Source organism: Bombus impatiens, unplaced genomic scaffold (genome assembly GCF_000188095.3).
Source record: "Bombus impatiens unplaced genomic scaffold, BIMP_2.2 scf_0099, whole genome shotgun sequence".
In the NCBI taxonomy this organism is placed as follows: Eukaryota; Metazoa; Arthropoda; class Insecta; order Hymenoptera; family Apidae; genus Bombus; species Bombus impatiens.
This window is the reverse complement of record NT_176518.1, coordinates 1,257,351-1,275,497: the sequence shown is the minus strand read 5'-3', so window position 1 is coordinate 1,275,497 and position 18,147 is coordinate 1,257,351. Positions and strand designations below refer to the sequence as shown.

The following is an 18,147-nucleotide window of genomic DNA, read 5'->3' as shown; positions in this document are numbered from 1 at the left end:
CAATAAAAACTATATTTATTACGCTTCAAACGATTATTAGATCCCTTTACTCATTCTTGAATTATGAAGAAACGATTCATAAGGTGTAATGGTCTCCAGTTGAACGAAGACACAATTTTTACCACACGTCCAATAAGCTCGTATAAGAACGTAATAGACAGCGGCGGGAAATATTTTGTCCACATGTGGATTGCACACGTTTTATCGTCGTGATCGATAGCGAAGCACCAGTGGTTTAGGATGAAGAGTTCCTACGAGGACAGTGAGAAATTCATTGAACCGTTACAAATATTTGCACGTGCGATTGTTCTTATTCAGAAAAACATTAATATTGTATATAAACTCCTGACTTGAATTTCTATAAATTTCGTTTAATTTCGAGTTAGTAACACGTCGTTGTAACGATTTTCTGTGACAATTTCATAAAGCTAACTGTATGTATTAATGCGCGAATTTATATTACTCGTTTTTTTTAGTGTTTCGATGGCAATAAACTATATCGTAAAATATATAATCATGTATTTATTCGATTTTATAAATATGGTATAGACAATAGAAATGTTTTTTTGCTTGTTTGGTTGTTATTATTGCAGAAAAATATTTTTTATATATAGAATTATAAATTCATAATCTTTTTTTATGTTGCAAATATGTTTTATTTATTTAATAATGTTTTAAATTGATATTAAAGAAGAAAAAAAATGACATGCCCCCAGAGAGATTTGAACTCTCGACCCCTGGTTTACAAGACCAGTGCTCTAACCCCTGAGCTATGGAGGCTTATACTCCTCCAACTTTTGGCATCATAGAAGAATGTTGCGTTTCATGAAATATTTACGGTTAGAAGTTAAATAACTATGAATATTCTTATTTTACTTCCACGTATGCTTGAAAGACAATACTGTGCAGAACTGGAAAGAAATCTTTTGAAAAGAATGTAAGTCTAGTTTACAAATGATTAATATTGTCGCGTAATAGCCATTGAAATTAATTAGGTAATGGGAACGTAACGAATAATTCAGCCTTATTCTTAACACCTTGTCTGATATGCTTATGTATTTTCTATTTATAGTTCCCTATTCGATTAGGCTGCAGTTCTTATTTCATTAATCTTTTATTATCATTAATCTTTTTATTTTATTAATCTTGGTATGTATTTGTATATTTTAAGGTCACTTATCCTATTATATAAATCAATTTACTATTTATTATATATTATATAAAGTAAAAAAATATTTAAAAATTTTATGAAATAAAAAATGATTAATCTTCGCCTGTAATCTTGATAGATAGACATAGAAGTAGTTTTTAATTACATCTACATTTCATTCAAACTTATTCATAAGATAAGAATATCGGCATGAGTTTCTGCCATCATGCGATTCTTATCTACCTACATACATTACGCTAATCTTATGTACATGGTTCCGTATCTGATCAAACTGTTATTTTTATTTGTATGAAGTAGTTATCGAGACAATAGTATTTCAGAGTTAATTTCCTCGTTAATAATATAAAATAAAAGATTGTCGATTAAATCAGGCATAATTAGTATTCATGTGTATTCCTGATTGACAAACATACAATTTCTAACAATTAAAATTGTAAGTGGACTGATGGCGAATGCATCGAGCAAATTGTACATTGATTTTGTTAGCGATTATCTAATTACATGGTTATATGGTAACTGTGGCATTCATTGGTAATAGTGTTATTTAAGCGAATTCCAACGCGCGGCCGTGATTTATTATGCATACGCCATGCGTCATCCATAACATGCCACTCTTTCGAGTGAAAACAGATTCTACAAGTAAAAGGATTTTTCGAAATTTTCATTTATTTTTCTTAACCATTTGAAACCTCGACGGAGATTTATTTCAGTTTACATGAGTGAAAATTCATAACGAAAGTTAAGAAAGACTTAAATATCTCGCCTATGTCGTACGGTGGGCCAAATCTTAGATAAGCTGGTCAAAACGTAATTTTTCGAAGCAAAGTAATATAATAGTTTGTTTAAAACAGTAAGTTTTATTGAAAAGGTCAAGATACTTGTATGATATTCTGACGTTTATCCACGCTAACGACTGTACAAGGAATGTAAAAGTATCCTAGGTATCGCAATCGCAAAACCATTGGGGCCTGCTAAGCCACGACGCAGTACGAGAGAGGGTTTAATTTATGGCATCCTCAAGTGGCTTTCTCTTTCTAGAACCGAGGGTGACGAAACCCCCCAAGCCTTTGAAGCTTCAAGTTTTCTTACAAGGGATGATTAAAAAGTTGCTGAATCGTGTTTCTAATTCTATTTTTGTTAATTAAAGTGGTTTGAAGTATCAATAACAATTTGTCTGTTAAACGTGTTAAGCGTTAAATCTGTATGTATCTCTCTACATTTTAAAAAACATTTTTTTGTCATTATTGGATGATTAAACAAAGAAATGTGAATGTTGGTATTACTCTTGTAATCTCACTTGAGCAAAGTACGCATTCAAACTGTTTAAAAAGAGGAAGACCATGACGACGACGAAGAAGAAGAAAGTAAGCGTCATTCCAACGATGTACCGTGAATGTTTAATTTGATAAACGTGGTAACGTGTTCCTCGAAACAAGTCGCAGTTTCTGTCCAAATAGCCGACATATGGTTCGTGCTCTGCACAATGTCTGCAAGTATTCAAAGCGTGTACCTGTGCTCCATTTTTGTGTTTAATCGGTGCATTCCCGTGTATACACGTAGCAACGAACACACAGGTGTAAACATAAACGGCGTTGCTGTTGTTGCACAATAGGGAAAGAGAGGAAGGAAGGAAGGAAGGAAAGGGAACAGGATTGCTGGGCTCGGAAGGAAAAATGGGAACGAACGGATCTGTAGAGAGCCATAGCTTGGGGAAACCAAATGTTTGCGGACAAATCGTCGTCGTTTTCGACGGGGAAAAATCAACAAACGTTTCTGGCTTGGCCCTAATGCACCGTCCGATGGAAATCGTTCCGCACGCGAGGATACGCTCTCTACATTCGACCGCTGAATTCCGGATCTATGAATATGTCTAGATACGGCCAAGGGTACGACGTGTATCCGCTTCCATCGTAGGTCGTCGCGTGTCACAGGTTTTTATCGTTTGATAAGGGGAAGGTTTTGTAACACGCAATACGCGAATTTATACGATTTCCTTTGCGAAGTTTGAAGCATGTAGAAAAATGAAATCTAGGAAGAGATATATTAACGATTATAATTTTATGATTTTGAGATTGTAAGATTTAAGAAGGTAAGTGTTAACGATTGTGAGATAGTAACGGTGCCGATTGATTTGTTAAGGCTGTAAAGTCGTTCGTTTGATTGTTTGATGATTTGTTAAGGATATAGACTCTATCCGTATCTTACAACACGAAAATCTGAGCAATCTCTCTCCCTCTCTCACTCTCTCTTTTTCTGTCAAACCAGTTTAATTTTCATCCTTCGCACAGATCCAGCAAAATCTAACTAAAATGAAAAAAATAAACGAAAGTGGAAAATACTTCCAAACATGAGTGAACTCCACTCGTCAAAATCACGATTCATCCAGTAACTACGACTTGATCAGTCACGTAACCCCGAACTCTTTGATGAGTTTTTCGTTCTGTCGGGCATACATGCGGTTTTAATTTGGCTCGCACGAAATTTGGGAATTCAAATTAAGCGGTTTACCGAGAATCGTGACTCCCTTTATTTTCTCTGGACTTCGTCACCGAGAATACTCCGAGTGCTTTTGCTTTTGCTTCTACTGCCGGTCTAACTACAGCTTCGTTAGACTAATATCAGCCGGATGGTGCGAGGGAATCTTTCGTTTCCGACCGCGTGGAAGGGAAGCTAACGCGAATTTCGCTTTAATTTCTAACCACGTATCAGGGGCCACGGTATGCGGGCATCGGGTCGACTGGAAAACTGGGGCTGGCTCTCTCTCTCTCTCTCTCTCTCTCTCTCTCTCTCTCTCTCTGGATTCTCCAGAAACTGCGTTACGTACTTCCTATTAAATTAACTCTTACCGTTTTCGAATTTATCCCATCTATTACGATAAACGAGTTCCGAAATGTTTTTGAACGTCACACCATCCTCGATATTCATTATTCTCCGCTTCTCCATGTATCAATTTCGTCGATGCGATTCAATTATATTTTGATGATCGGTTTCGCGAGTTTGATACGTTTTTCCTTTTGCTCGTGAGATTATTTCCGTGCAGTTTTTCCTGATACGTATTAATTGATAATTGAATTGAAAGCTGCGATATGGCTCAAAAAGTAATTGCATTTTTCATTTCGAGTTGAGGTTTGCTTCGGGACAATTACGAAAAGAAACTACAGATCTAAACTCGCCCTATCCCCTAAGTTGTTACTCCACACTCTTTGAAAACCTTTTAATTACAATCTATCAAACTCAATGGAGGAAAGAGAGGGATCAGTTAAGGAACCATCGTCCTTTTTCTTGGACTTTCAGCAAGCATTCGAAATTTCTTCTGGGCTTTTATTCGGCGGTAAAACAATGACCCTTTATAGCTCGTAAATTAATGGTGGCTTTTTGCCGACTTTTTCGACGTTCGAACGATATCGAACAGGTATCGGGGTAAGAAATCGATAAATTCGCGCAACAAAGACCGCGGAGGGGTGAATTGTAAGTCAGCCCCGTGCACAAAGTGCTTTAGCATTGTTGGAAGAGAGAGAATGCTCCGTGTCCCGAGCCCGGTTTGCTCGGTAATATAAAGGCATCGTATATTCAACGATACGTGGTAGAAATTATAGGGAATTTCGAAATACATCGTTCCCGTTCACGTTAGAACAGGGTCGTTCGTAGCAGCACGCCCACCGTTATTGCTATCTTGTAAATTTACCAAGGAATGATATATCCGTTTCCCACTTATGTCCAGAGTTTCGAACGATACATCTTTCCCTCTGACTATCCTATTTAAATGTTGCCCACCTCGTATAATGTGACGTAAATTATTCAGATATCTCGATAGACAGCTTTGCTTTCGAAATAATGTGGTGTAAAATAAAATAGCCAAGTTTGTCGACACGCGGTGTATTTTGTAGAAAATGTAGCAAATAATTAGACACGATATTTGAGATGGTTCTAATATTTTAACACCTAAACTAACAATCTGTCACATGTATATACTACCAATCGTAAATATCCGAACATTTTTACATTCTCTTTATTATAATATCGTTTTTTCTCTCTGTCGTCCCTTACATGTCTAGTTTCCATTTTACGATTTCTATTTTATTTTTTTCTACCCCTTAATCTCCTAATTTGTTCTCTTTCAGCTTGCAAAAGAAAAATACATTTTTAAAAATTAATCATTCAATGAATTTTTGTTACCACGTGATACCTCTTATTCCGCATTTGTGTACAGTTTCAGTATATATGAGTTTCTTAACGCGAACTTTACTTGACCGATACCATCGGCAAAAGTATGAAAGGGCGGAGTAGTCGTGCAAAATTTTGCCTCCAGAGAGATTTGAACTCTCGACCCCTGGTTTACAAGACCAGTGCTCTAACCCCTGAGCTATGGAGGCTGTTGAAGTTTTTTTTTTCTTCTGCACATCTGGCTATATCCACCTTAAATTGCTTAATATTTTAACAAATATTTTGAGTCTTGTCATTATCACAACATATGAGCGGTATTTTATTGCTTCGTCGTATTCATCAGGACGATATTTCGTCAAAACACGCATCCAATACAACCACATCTCATTCAATTAATAGCCGATAGGGAATCGCATTGCTAGTCACGCTAGTCAGTATTCGCGTGCGAATCCACGTTTGAATTTCTTTAGCGTCGACGAACGGACACCTGGCGTCGCATAGCTCTTAAAAGTTAATTGTAACGGCGACTAGGAAATGCAGCCGCAGATGTTTCGAATGTGAATTTTCCTTTCTGTCGGGCTGCAGTGTGCCAGGGACACGGAAATTCTGCAGTTTCAGCGGAAATAATAGCAGTTGCCTTGAGTTCCGACAGCGTAGCTTGGCTTGCTTGCGCACACCTTTGCCTAAGTTAAAATCAAATAAAGAAAAAGGGGAACTGATAATGTTCCGCAGATAGCAGTTTGATAATTACACTAAGGAAACGTCAGGCGTGGTATGAAAAGGAATTTGCATGCTTAATTCGTTGCTTCGTAGAATGAAAAGGGAAGTCATTGTTATTGCTCCTTTCTAATGTCTGGAATTGCTGTGGTAATAATTATTTGTATCTGAGAATTAGATTCGTTGGATTATCGAGTTAATTCGCAAATGTTTTTTTTAGAAATTTAGAGAATTTTTGTTATTATTTTTATTAAATATTGTTAATTTGAAGTCTCCTGTGTCACATTAAGATATTCTGTGCAAATGACCAGTTGTTATTTACACAATAAGAAATAAATTGTAATTTTGTTCCTATTAATATTACTTTAGATGCGATACATCTCTTTGACGATGTCAAAATAATATCATTCAGAAATTAATTAAATTACCTGAAAATCCGATGAAACGTGATTATTTTAATAGATGCAAAGTTATTTTTATTTTTATTATGAACGTGTAAACAAGAAATTAAAGACAATTTAATTAAACATATTAAATCGGATTCGACAGCAATATCTTCAAGGATAGTTAATACATAAACTGATTTAGCGCATTGCTTTTGCAGTGAAATAATTGTAGTATCGTGGACAAATGGCCTAAGAAATATCGGGTGAACCATAAACAATGTTGCGAGAAAGCCTAAGTGTAGACAGGTCAAAAGGGTCTAGAAACTTCAATGGGCCGAGCGGCTCATCAATGTGTCGTGGGTTCTTCAATAAAATAGTTACGCAGAAAAAAGGTCTACTTGACCATGGCCACGTTAAATAACCATCGTTTCCTATTTAATCCATTGTAAATAGATCTATCGATAAATAAAAATATCCTAGATAATCATATGGTAGTGATGGACGGTTATTAAATTTGATACAGTGAAGTGAATCATTTAAAATAAAGTTCAATATTTTGTCAGGAATTTTTAATAATTAAATTTATTTAAAATACGTATATTATGAATAATCTTTTGTCAATACTCAAATATTTATCAGGTAGGTATATAACATATTTTTGACAACAGTTTTAGAAATGTCTGCACTACGCTGACATTTTCTGTTTCCATGAATTATTTGTATTTAATAGACATATTATTAACACTATTTCTCGTATTTCTTTTAAATATTAGAAATAAGGTTCGAAAGAGAATTTGTTGTATATGTGTAGAGTTATAATAGAGATAATACATGCGAATATGCGACCTATTCAGATGCAACAACTTTCCATGGCGGAAGAGAAAAAGAGTCAAACGTCACGTCAAGCTCTTTTTCCCCTCTATTCGCTTTTATCACTTCCATTTTAAAAGCTCTTTCGGCCTGAATACCGAATGCACGATCGTGAAGTAGTTAGCATTTAATTAAGTCCAGAAAACGCTCTATTATATACCGCCGAATTCATTATACAAAGATTTTAACAGCTCACCATCGATCCATTTGACAAAATATATTGATAACATACGTACACTGTACATACGTATAATGGTACTGTATTTGAAAATTATCCGGCACCAGTATGTTATTTTATAATCAATTGACACCTTAATAAAAACGTTAGAGAATTTTACAGGTACCTTTCAAATATCAAATATTATAGATACAGATATGCCAGAAAATAAGAGAAATGCCATCTCTTAAACTGAAATTTATGAGAAGTAATTAATCTGCCACACGTTTACCTCAGTTCTATTTCACGATTGAGTAGTTAAGATAATTCGATACACAGTCGAATGGGAAGTATGCAAAGTAACCACACGCTGCATTGCGACAATTGTTCCCAACAAATTAAATACATACAGTCTCAATACTTAGTTTCGAAGTTGAAATGGTGAAATCGATAATTGTGGTTTTGCATTTGGAAAATTTATATTTGCTGTAACTGTAGATGAATAGAAATGTTGATTGGGATAATAAAATATTTCTACGATATTAAAATAATACCAACACCAGAAAGTTTATATGAACATAATTACATAATTTGGTAGAATTCATGCATTGAAATATTTCACATGCACCATTGTTATATTCAATATTCAACGGTTTCATATCATTAAAATAATTTTAAGTCATTCGCGATTATGAAGATTACCATGATAATGGAGATTGTGTTTAAATTATAATTATCACGATTACACAACTTTCTCAACCTTTTATACATACATACAAATTCCAAATTGCTAATCATAAGTTGATGAGCATTAACATTTTCACAGTTTTTCAAGACAGAAAAAAAAGAAAAAAATAAAAAAAAGCTCCGTTCCCCAGAGGCTTAAACCCAAAAACAGTATCATACAACAAAAAATGTAAAGCGCCGACACATAATACAGCATGGCTACGTCGTACCGCCGCGTATGAATACCTTTGCCTAACATACCATTACAAAAATTCATGTTTATTGTGAATAATGCACTTAAAAACTGTATTTCTGGACTAAATGAACTCCTTTGTAAAAATTAACATTTTCACTATTATCTTTTGATTTTTATGTGGTATGGTGTTGCAACAAATCTGCAGTTATAAACACAGGATTAAACTGTAATGTGAATTCAAATGGTCATATTTTGTAAAATTAAACATATCATAAGTATGTAGATAGTTAAATATGTAATTACGAAAGAAGAGTAAATGTAGCATCAAGAGTAAGTGCAAGATAATTTGTAAGACAAGACTAATTGTAGTTTAAATTACGTTTGCACTAGAGCATTCACTTTGCTACAAGCTGCTCACTCTATTACGCGGCCTAAATCGATGCACAGAGTGTTAGAATCTGTCATACAACACGGTAGATGACGATAACAGTTTGGATTAATTGCATGGTCAAGCGTGTTTGCTGTTACACGCGTAACAAGCATGTTCCGCAACCTTGTGAAACAGATCATTGAAGTGAGTCTAACAGTGGTATAGAGAATTGAATAATTTCGAATCATCCAGTAAATTATGATGCTCTAAAATCGACGAAATTACATTTATTTTTCAAGGAAAAGAAAGAACTGAGTATTTTATTTTATACATACAAGCATTTTTCCTTTTAAATAAATTGCAATTATTAAAATTAAACATGGAGGGTAATTTGCAGAAGCAAACGTTCCAGTCGATAATACATCAAATATTAACTGCAAACTCATTTAGTATATTAACAAATTATGTAGGGAAATATTTAAATCATCATTATAATAATAAACTTATTAAAAATTAAATACGGTATATAACCACGTATTTTTGCAGATAATTTGATGCTATTTTGATAAATCAAATTTATTACTATTTATTATTATATCAAATCTAATTTATTATTTACATAAATCTTTAATCATTCGATTAGGCTATCTTCTATTTTTTTAAACTAAATTAAAAATTAAATGTTTTGACATATATGCGAATATGATTTATATCTTTTGTAGCGTAAATATTCGCATAATAATTATCTCTGTTTTTTCTCCTTTCTCATTTAAATATATGCATCTAACATTCGATGTGTTTTATTATTTTCGTCCTCTCAGTGGATTTTAATAACTTCACAATTTTTTGCCTCCTATCACGGTTTTTATAATTTTTCTCCTTTTTTAACGATAATGCCATCATTTCTCCTTTATTACAGGCTTTATTCTTTATGTAGCCTCTACCATTGTCTTCAAAATAAATGTCTGTATCTCACGTACACGCTATTTCTTGTTCAAGAAAACTATAGCGTCGAGCTTTTCTTAAAACCTCCGAGTCTCTTTAAAGTCCAAACTATTGTTTCTACAAAATATAAATTACGAAACAAAAATGATAATATCTCAAAAACAGTTATTCGCGGTTATATAATACTTTCAAATTAAATGTAAATAGTAAATTTAAATTAAATAATGTTAAGGAACCCAAGGCAAACGAAGTACCCTGTGCACTCAAAAAGTGAAATAATTTGAGTCAACGAATAGTTCTTAAACGTCCTCTTACTTCTTGTATCGTCGCTATAATCTATGATCGGGCTACAAATCGTTTCCTTGCTCGATAGTATTTTCCGGACGGGAGTTTGCCAGCGAATTATGCGCCGCTCTTCTACGGCATTTTTGCCTCATTTCCGTGACGCTATCCTATCTCTCGCGTTCCTGTTTCATGATTAATGGACTTCCCTCTTTCTCTCTCTCTCTCTCTCTCTCTCTCTTACTTTCTCCCTTTCCAGCTTTTTCTTCCTCACTCTTGGAGGTAGAACGATTCGAAAAAGCGTGGTAAATAGCTCGATTTCGGAGCGGTACGGTCAACAGAGCGAAGATACTGGAACGTGTGAAGTCGATTATTGCAGGCATTCTCGTGGTACGTGGAAATCGATACCTAATTATCGGCCAAGACATACCACATACAAACTACTGTGGGAATCACCTTGCTTTCCGTTCACCGGCTTAGCTATTACGTGTATGTGCCTGTTCGTGTCCTACGTTAAGCTAGTTTGGCTTCGATGTTATCCAAGCCTTATTAAACCAATGAATAAGTTTTTTATTAATATTATATTAAGTTTGTTACGTTAGGTTATATAATAAGAGAGCTTACCTCTCGGTATGTTTTGATGTTACATACAAGTATTATATCTCAAAATTTTACATTGACCCATTACATGTCGTAACTTAGTAAACATGCTGCCTAATTTAAGAAGCACATATTTGCCTGTCATCAGCACTCTAATAAACTTAATAAACAGAATTATAGTTATATACAAGAAAGTTTTAGGTATTATGTTTAATGAAAAAAATTGTCAATATTTTAAACAGTTTATAAGAAACTGTATTGTTCTATTCATTGGTGGAACCATTGGAATCTCATTTTTTTTCACTCCGTCTGTCTCAGGGAAATATCAAACTGAAAAATATGTTTCTTTTGATAAACGACGTGAATGACCGGTTACCCACGAATCCTGAGCTAGCAAGTCGCCAATCGACCGATTCTTTTTCTTCCCACCTATAAAATGATCTCGCTATTTCTTTTTGCTTTTGCTATATGTTACCTGAAACGAGTGCTCGCATTAAATTTGTCTGAAAGTGCCCGCTGAGAACAAAAATAAAAATCTTGGCGAAGTGTTATATGATCAGCTAAGAATGAAATTTATTGAGTTCATTACTTATTGTTCATATTTTTCGTGGTTTTGTTACACAAATAATCTAATATTATATGGAATCACGTACGAGTTGTTTTATTTTGACGAAATATTCTAATGTCATATTTTTATTCCATTTAAAAATCTGACTAAAGGAATTAGCCAAGTTTAATGTACTCGCATATTTTCGGTTTCGATTTTCTCGGAAATGATGCGTCATACGAAAAATTTGTATCCTACATATATGTAAGATCGTGATATGATGTGTGTTTACAAAGGAATGGAAGATAGAAAAGACGATTGTTGTTCAACCTGAACTATTCACGCCAAACGTACAGAAAGCAGCACAACTAGATAATAAGAATACGACTCGACTCTCGCAAAACGCAATCAACCCTCTCTCGGTAACGCCACTCGCAAGCTCTGCTTCTCCGCTCGCACGCTGCTTCTCGACTCGCACGCTGCTTCTCGACTGTCTCGCGCCGTTGTCGCATTCCATTGTCTTTTACCAGGCCCACCGCACACGTGTTCTGCAGACGCTCGTGGCCAGGGTCACGCAGGTCTTTTCTACGAACTATGCACTTGAAAAGACCGACGACACTTTGATGGGCCCGACGGTGCCTCGGCTCTCGCGACATTGTTTATGGTTCACCCGATATCTCTTAGGCCTTTCATCCACGATACTACATATATATTTTCGACTTATTTTTTCACGTAGAATCGCCTCTTGCACGATGCCCGATTGTACTAGAGAACAGAGTACCGGAGAACTCTGTATAGTACAATATATCTCGTTGCTACCAATTTATCGCGTGAAATACCTGGAGAATGGAAGAAATCGATCGTATTCTGCTATCTGACACGATCGTTTCTGCCAATCGTTTCTTTCCTAGAAAACGTTTATCGCTTTCGCCATCGGTTAACAAACATGTGGCCCGCGGCTATGGTGGCGGAAACACGCGAGAACCTGTAAAGTGGACTGCTAAACGGTGACTAGCTGTATTTTATCCGTTTTCGTTAGAAATAATGCGTTCCAGGGCAGAATTACTACTCGCGGAAATAATACACTGGAGAATTCGTTCGTCGGAGATAGAACGAGATGAAGGTAAACTGGCTTTTGAGGAAGCAATGGATGATACAGCCATGCATTATGCGAATGTACGTCCTGAGACTGGCTTGTTTCCTACTTGTGTACATGAGAGTATTCAAAACTGTAAACACCTGGTGAATTATTTACACGAGAGACTGTTTTGTCGGCAGTTGCGTGACAAAGATAATCAATGGTTGGGATTAGTGGATATTTTTCGGTTGATTCGTGTTATAATTAAAGATTGCGTAGTAGAAGTAAAACAAATCGATAAATTTTTCAGTTCTTTAAGTAATGGCGTATTCCTAATCTGTGGATGAGAAATTGTTTATTGAGAGATCGCTGTTATTATTTCTGGTTGAAAATTTTTAGTACTTATTAAATATTAAATTAGAATTTTATATTCTCACACACTTCAATTTTGTAAAAGATATGCATAATACGTTCAGATACTACAAAGTAATACAGACTAAAGCTAAGGTTAAGGTTTTAAATTAACCAGTGATCCACCTATTAAATAACACTGAAAAAGAACACTAGCCGTTGAATAAGATTTTTCTTCTCGACTACCTCTTAAAATGACTCATTTACAGTGACGCATCTATTGCGTAATTGTCCTCCAACAGCTTCATATCGATTCTCATTTATCCGTATAATCCGTGCACAATAGTGATAGCAGGGGAAACAGTGGTTGTCAGACGCACAAAGAGATCAAGTAAACGCTAATTGCTTTTTCTCTATGAATGCTCTGGATAATACCATGCTTCCATCGTCTGTACTTACGAAGAACACAGATGGGTTTCTTTCATTTCCGTTAAAATGGAATTTTTAATCAAAGATATCTAAAATCAAGCGTTATTATAGAGATCTTATTATATTCGTGTTATTAAAAGAATAGGCAAAATTAATTAAATTCTTTCGTTCTTGTTGCTGGTCAGACGGCGAGGTTCATTCGTCTGCAATGCGGCATTCGAATCATTTCGACGAAACTTGTGTCGTGACTCAGTCGACTTCTCCGCTTCCATGTGAATACGATTTGGAAACTGAGAGTTGTAACGTGTTCATTTAATTGCTAGGTTTCAGTTAGATCGCCTTCGATAAACAATTGATTCCCTTCTTATTTCTCTGAATTCTATTTCGGTTGAGCGTCAGTTAACACGATCCAGTTAATGTAAGCTACCAAGGTGTTCGTTTTTTTAAAAAACGCACTTACAACGAGATATGCAGGAAGGTGGCTGGAAAATAACAGTATTCGCATAGTACGACTTATGGCAGCCGTACGTATATCGTCAGGAACACTGCAGTTCCGGTGATGGTAGAAAAGCGTCGAGTGTAGAATATAAACTTTAACGGATGGTTTCTTCCATTGCACCATGTAGCAGAAGTGATCTAGGATCTCTGTCCCATCCTTGCAGCTTCTTCAACGCGATTCTCGTTCCAGATAGACCGTTTCCATTGTTCCGTGGACGTGTTACCGTTTTCTATGCGGAAACGTTCGAGTAGAGTTCAAGCTACGATATCTGCTGCTTGAAATAACACTGCACGATTCACGTTTGGAGAAGATTCGGAAAATTCATCTATCTAATGTTTATAAAATTTATAACATTCTTTTATACGTCAAATGAAAATTTAATGTGAAGGCCACGAGTGAGAAACATGATAAGCTATATTTCCATCTCTTATAAAACCATACTTTTACGATTCAATATATTGACAACGAATTTTTTGTTTCTTCATTCTGTGCGCTTTATGTATTATGTGTGTAATTAGATAATTTTATCGAGAGCATTATCACTTTCCCATTTTTCTAGTACGATGATACGATAGCACGATAGTGCGATGATACGCTAGCATTATAGTACGACAAAGTGTAATTTCTTGTAGTTCTATTCGTATCGTCCAATCTATCACTTTATGTTCTAGACAATATTGCTGTTTCTTTTTTTTAAGGTAATTAACTGTATATTAATTGCTTGATTATCACGGCATGGTAATGGTATGCTTATCGCATTTGTTATGCTGAACTCGAGTATATTTTATATAATCGGAAGTACTGTCAAGTATAATCAAAGGTATAAGACAGTCAGTCGTGTTACGAAGTTGCTATTAAGTGTAATAGTGAATAAAATTAAACAATTCTGTAATACTTCAGTAATTAAATAATGATTGCCTATTTTTTAAAGGAACATTACGACTTTGTATTTTGTTCTGAAATTATTAACTTCCTGTTTTAGTAACTTTTTTACTTTAGAGGTCAGGTTTCTAACGTAGGCCCAAATTTTAATGCGTTGTACGGAACGTTATTGAAATCTTTAAAAGCAAAAATGTTCAATTTCAGTGGAGTTTTGTTCTTTCAAAATAAATAGATTAAAACTGTGAGAATATTCAGGATGGTTTAATGTTAACACAGATACTAAGTACACGTTATTAAATATTTTAATTATTCTCTACAGAGTTAAAATGTATCGATGATATTATAATTAATATATAATTCAACAACCACCAAATTACATCATCTCATTACTTCTTTCACAATAATGTCTGTTTAAATCATAATTTAATGATTCCACGTTACCTGATACGAGGTGATTTTTCCATATAGCACCTTAAACAGACAGTAAGTGCAGAGCGTTTACGAAAGTTCCATAAATGAGTAATCGTATCTGATTTACCGTTTATTCGTTGCGAAATGAAGTTATACATTTACGACAAAGCGACGAACATTTTGCAACGACTTAATATTTTCCTTTTTTTGTACCGACGCTATTTGCCCTTTACCTGCTATAAAATATATGTATATCCGTAGATCTAGAAGGCATTTATACATGTCTCGAGTTTCACCTAGAATTCTAACGTAACGCCTATTTCCAATTTACATACCCGCAGCTCTTCGTCGAATGTGCATTCACCTAATTGCGTACGTGATTCGTGGATGGATGTATGTGCACGATCAAAATCTCGGCTCGTTTTGTAAAACAACGTTTCCTTTAACCCAACAGTCGAATTCTGTGATCGCCAATTCCGATTTTGGTATAATTGATTGATTACGATCCAGTAAAAAATTTTCAGTCACGATTTTTGGGAATTAGAGAATTTACAACAATAAGGAAACAGGTCCAATATTTAACCCTGTTGTGGTCTCCGAATTGTTATATTAAAATACATATATTATATTCGCATAATACAGAGAAACGCATAAAGTCGATATCCGAACCGAAATCATTGGCTCGTGTTTCAAACTTTTGCCAGTCGGTTTTGGGGTTTCCAACCAACTTCCACCTTGATTTATGTATCCCAAATGAGTTGATCCGAATATATTTCTATCAAGACTTGCGTTTGCGATAAATATACGTTCACAGTGGATGAATGTGCCAGAGAATTAGAATGGATGTGCAATAATTACAGTGGCGGATATAAGATTTATATCTTTCAGGTTACACGAATCTAGAAACCTGGCCTTATACATTCTCGTTACGATTAAAACTTAAACTTTTATTTATTTTATTTATATTATATTTAAAATATATAGTATTTTAAATAATTTATATCAAATTAAAAATTTCACCAATTTGCTTTTATGTTCTATCCTTCTATTCCTTATACATTTATATGTATTTTTTTATGTATATTATATTTTATTTCGTAACATCTAGTATCAGTATCGTTCCTCCTTTTGCATTTTACATTCGATTAATACCACTAGCTACCTTCTCCGTAAAAAAAGGGAAATCGGTCCAATTGATTGATTAAATGTCGATTTCAAACGAGAGAAATACGATGGGGTCGCGTTATCGTGAGATAGATTATTGTATCGGCCATTAGTTTGATTACTGATTGAACTGGATGTCCTGTAACGGTCCCCCGAAACCGTTTTCTGTGTTAGTAAAGTCAGGCGCTGGAGTTCCTACGGGATTGGTTACGAACTTTCAGCCAAGTTAAGATTAGTTAAGATAGTGCGGCCATCGGGTCCCACTGCTACTCTCAAGCTTCTCTCTAATGTGTACCGTCTTTTAACTTTTTTCGCTCGCTCCTAGTCTCTATTTTTTCTCCTCGAACCTTCTCTGTTGTCCTGCGCTGTTCTGAAACAGGTTACGACGTTATAATTGGCAAGCCCGTTCCGTGGGACAGATTCATCGTGTTCTCCAACCACGAGCTTCGATAGTGGTTACATAATACATATACGCATATATATAGTACAGGGTGTCATAAAATATGTGGGAGATAATTATAGGTCCAAGTCTAATCGGAACAATCGAAGAGGTTCTTGTACAAAAATTTAATTTTACATTAGAAATATACTGATATCAATGAATCAATCGATGAACTTTTTCCTCCTTCTCAGTCACGCTTTATACATATATCGTGGCGATTGATTCGTGAACCACCCGGTATATTTAACTTGGGAAAATTACGCGAGTGAAACTTGTCCACGTCTAAGTACGTCAAATGAAACTGGCGGGACTTAAAAGCGACCGCAAGATGGTTAGTAGAAACAGTCGATTATAGTCAGCCAAGGGAATTGTGGAAGACAGGTCCCTCGTGACTTTTGCGCTCTGTTATTTTGATTACAGAATGACATCATAGAATTATAATAATCGACATAATGAATTCAAATGAATTTTTTCTATTGATTATATTGTATATTTACTTGTATTTTACCACAATTAATCCTGTCAAAGCAATAGGCAGTTAAAGAATCGTTTTTCGTGTTATTTTGATTTTAATACTCATCCCTTGTATTTTTATATTTTCTTTTTAATAATGGTCTTGAAGTTAATCTTTGTCGCTTATTAGAGGTAAATAAAATTGATGATTCCATTAACAAGTGTTTTAATAGGTACAGCAAAACGATTGCAGTGTCTACTGTTAGAAATAAATATAAGGTATTTCAGTTTCATTTCACAAAGCTTTATCAGTATATCCCATCAATAAAATTAAGAAGAAATTTTTATATAAACGCAGGCTTCTAAATTCTTTATTAAAGTTGCAACAAAAATACAAAATGATAGCGAATTGGTGTTTCGTCGACACAGCATAAGAACACATTGTCGATATCCATTTGATACGGTTACACAAACTCTAATGTATGCTTGCTAAAGTCTTTGATTTGTTCAACCAGTACAGTATTGGTTAAATGACCATTATCCTCAACGATGGATAGGTCGAGGACGATGAATTCCTTGACCTCCAAGAGCACTAGATATTATGTCAATGGATTTTTGCGCGAAACTGTGAAAGAAACAGTTTATCAAACACAAATAGATGCGCGTTCTAACGCACCCCTAGGTTAATGCAAAGGAAATATTTGCTGTGATTAAGGAAAATTAACGCGAAACTACTAATGCAATAGATTCCATTTTCCATAGATATCAGTCCTGCATTCATGATGACGGACAACATTTAAAGGAATTATAACGTAGACCGACGATTTATTCCTGCATGGTATCGAACAAGAAAGCACTCAGTGATCATTTCGTATTTTTGCTATAATTTTTTAATAAACCCTTTAAGAAGGTATGTAAAATTTTAATCTATAATGATAATGTACATAACAATCTCTCAAATACGGTGGCGTCTGAACACTAATAAGAGTCACTGTATTTTATTAATTTCAAACAAGATGAAGACCATAAAACGAGTAACGCCTTCAAGATGGAAACATTTAACAAAGATTGTTTCAAGCGACTACTAATAATTAAAATTCATAGAAGTTGTCAGCATGCTATAAGTACCGTGATGGTTCAATCGACATCACAATAAAAGTGTTCACCAATTACACATAATTTATCACTGGCATATGCGGAAGCGTCCGTTTTCAATCAGTCACGTCGCGTAGATCGCACCGGGAAACGCTTCTTTTCTTCTGGTCGTGGCGTTGCGTTGTATCGACCATAACGGAGGCATTATTAGC

General features: G+C 34.9%; 2 non-coding genes across 2 annotated transcripts; both read right to left on the bottom strand.

Moving 5' to 3' along the window:
• Window positions 1-707: 707 nt before the first annotated feature.
• On the bottom strand, window positions 708-780 carry TRNAT-UGU. Its single transcript has one exon. It is a non-coding gene; the product is annotated as a tRNA-Thr (tRNA).
• A 4,691-nt stretch (window positions 781-5,471) lies between these two features.
• On the bottom strand, window positions 5,472-5,544 carry TRNAT-UGU. Its single transcript has one exon. It is a non-coding gene; the product is annotated as a tRNA-Thr (tRNA).
• Window positions 5,545-18,147: the final 12,603 nt, after the last annotated feature.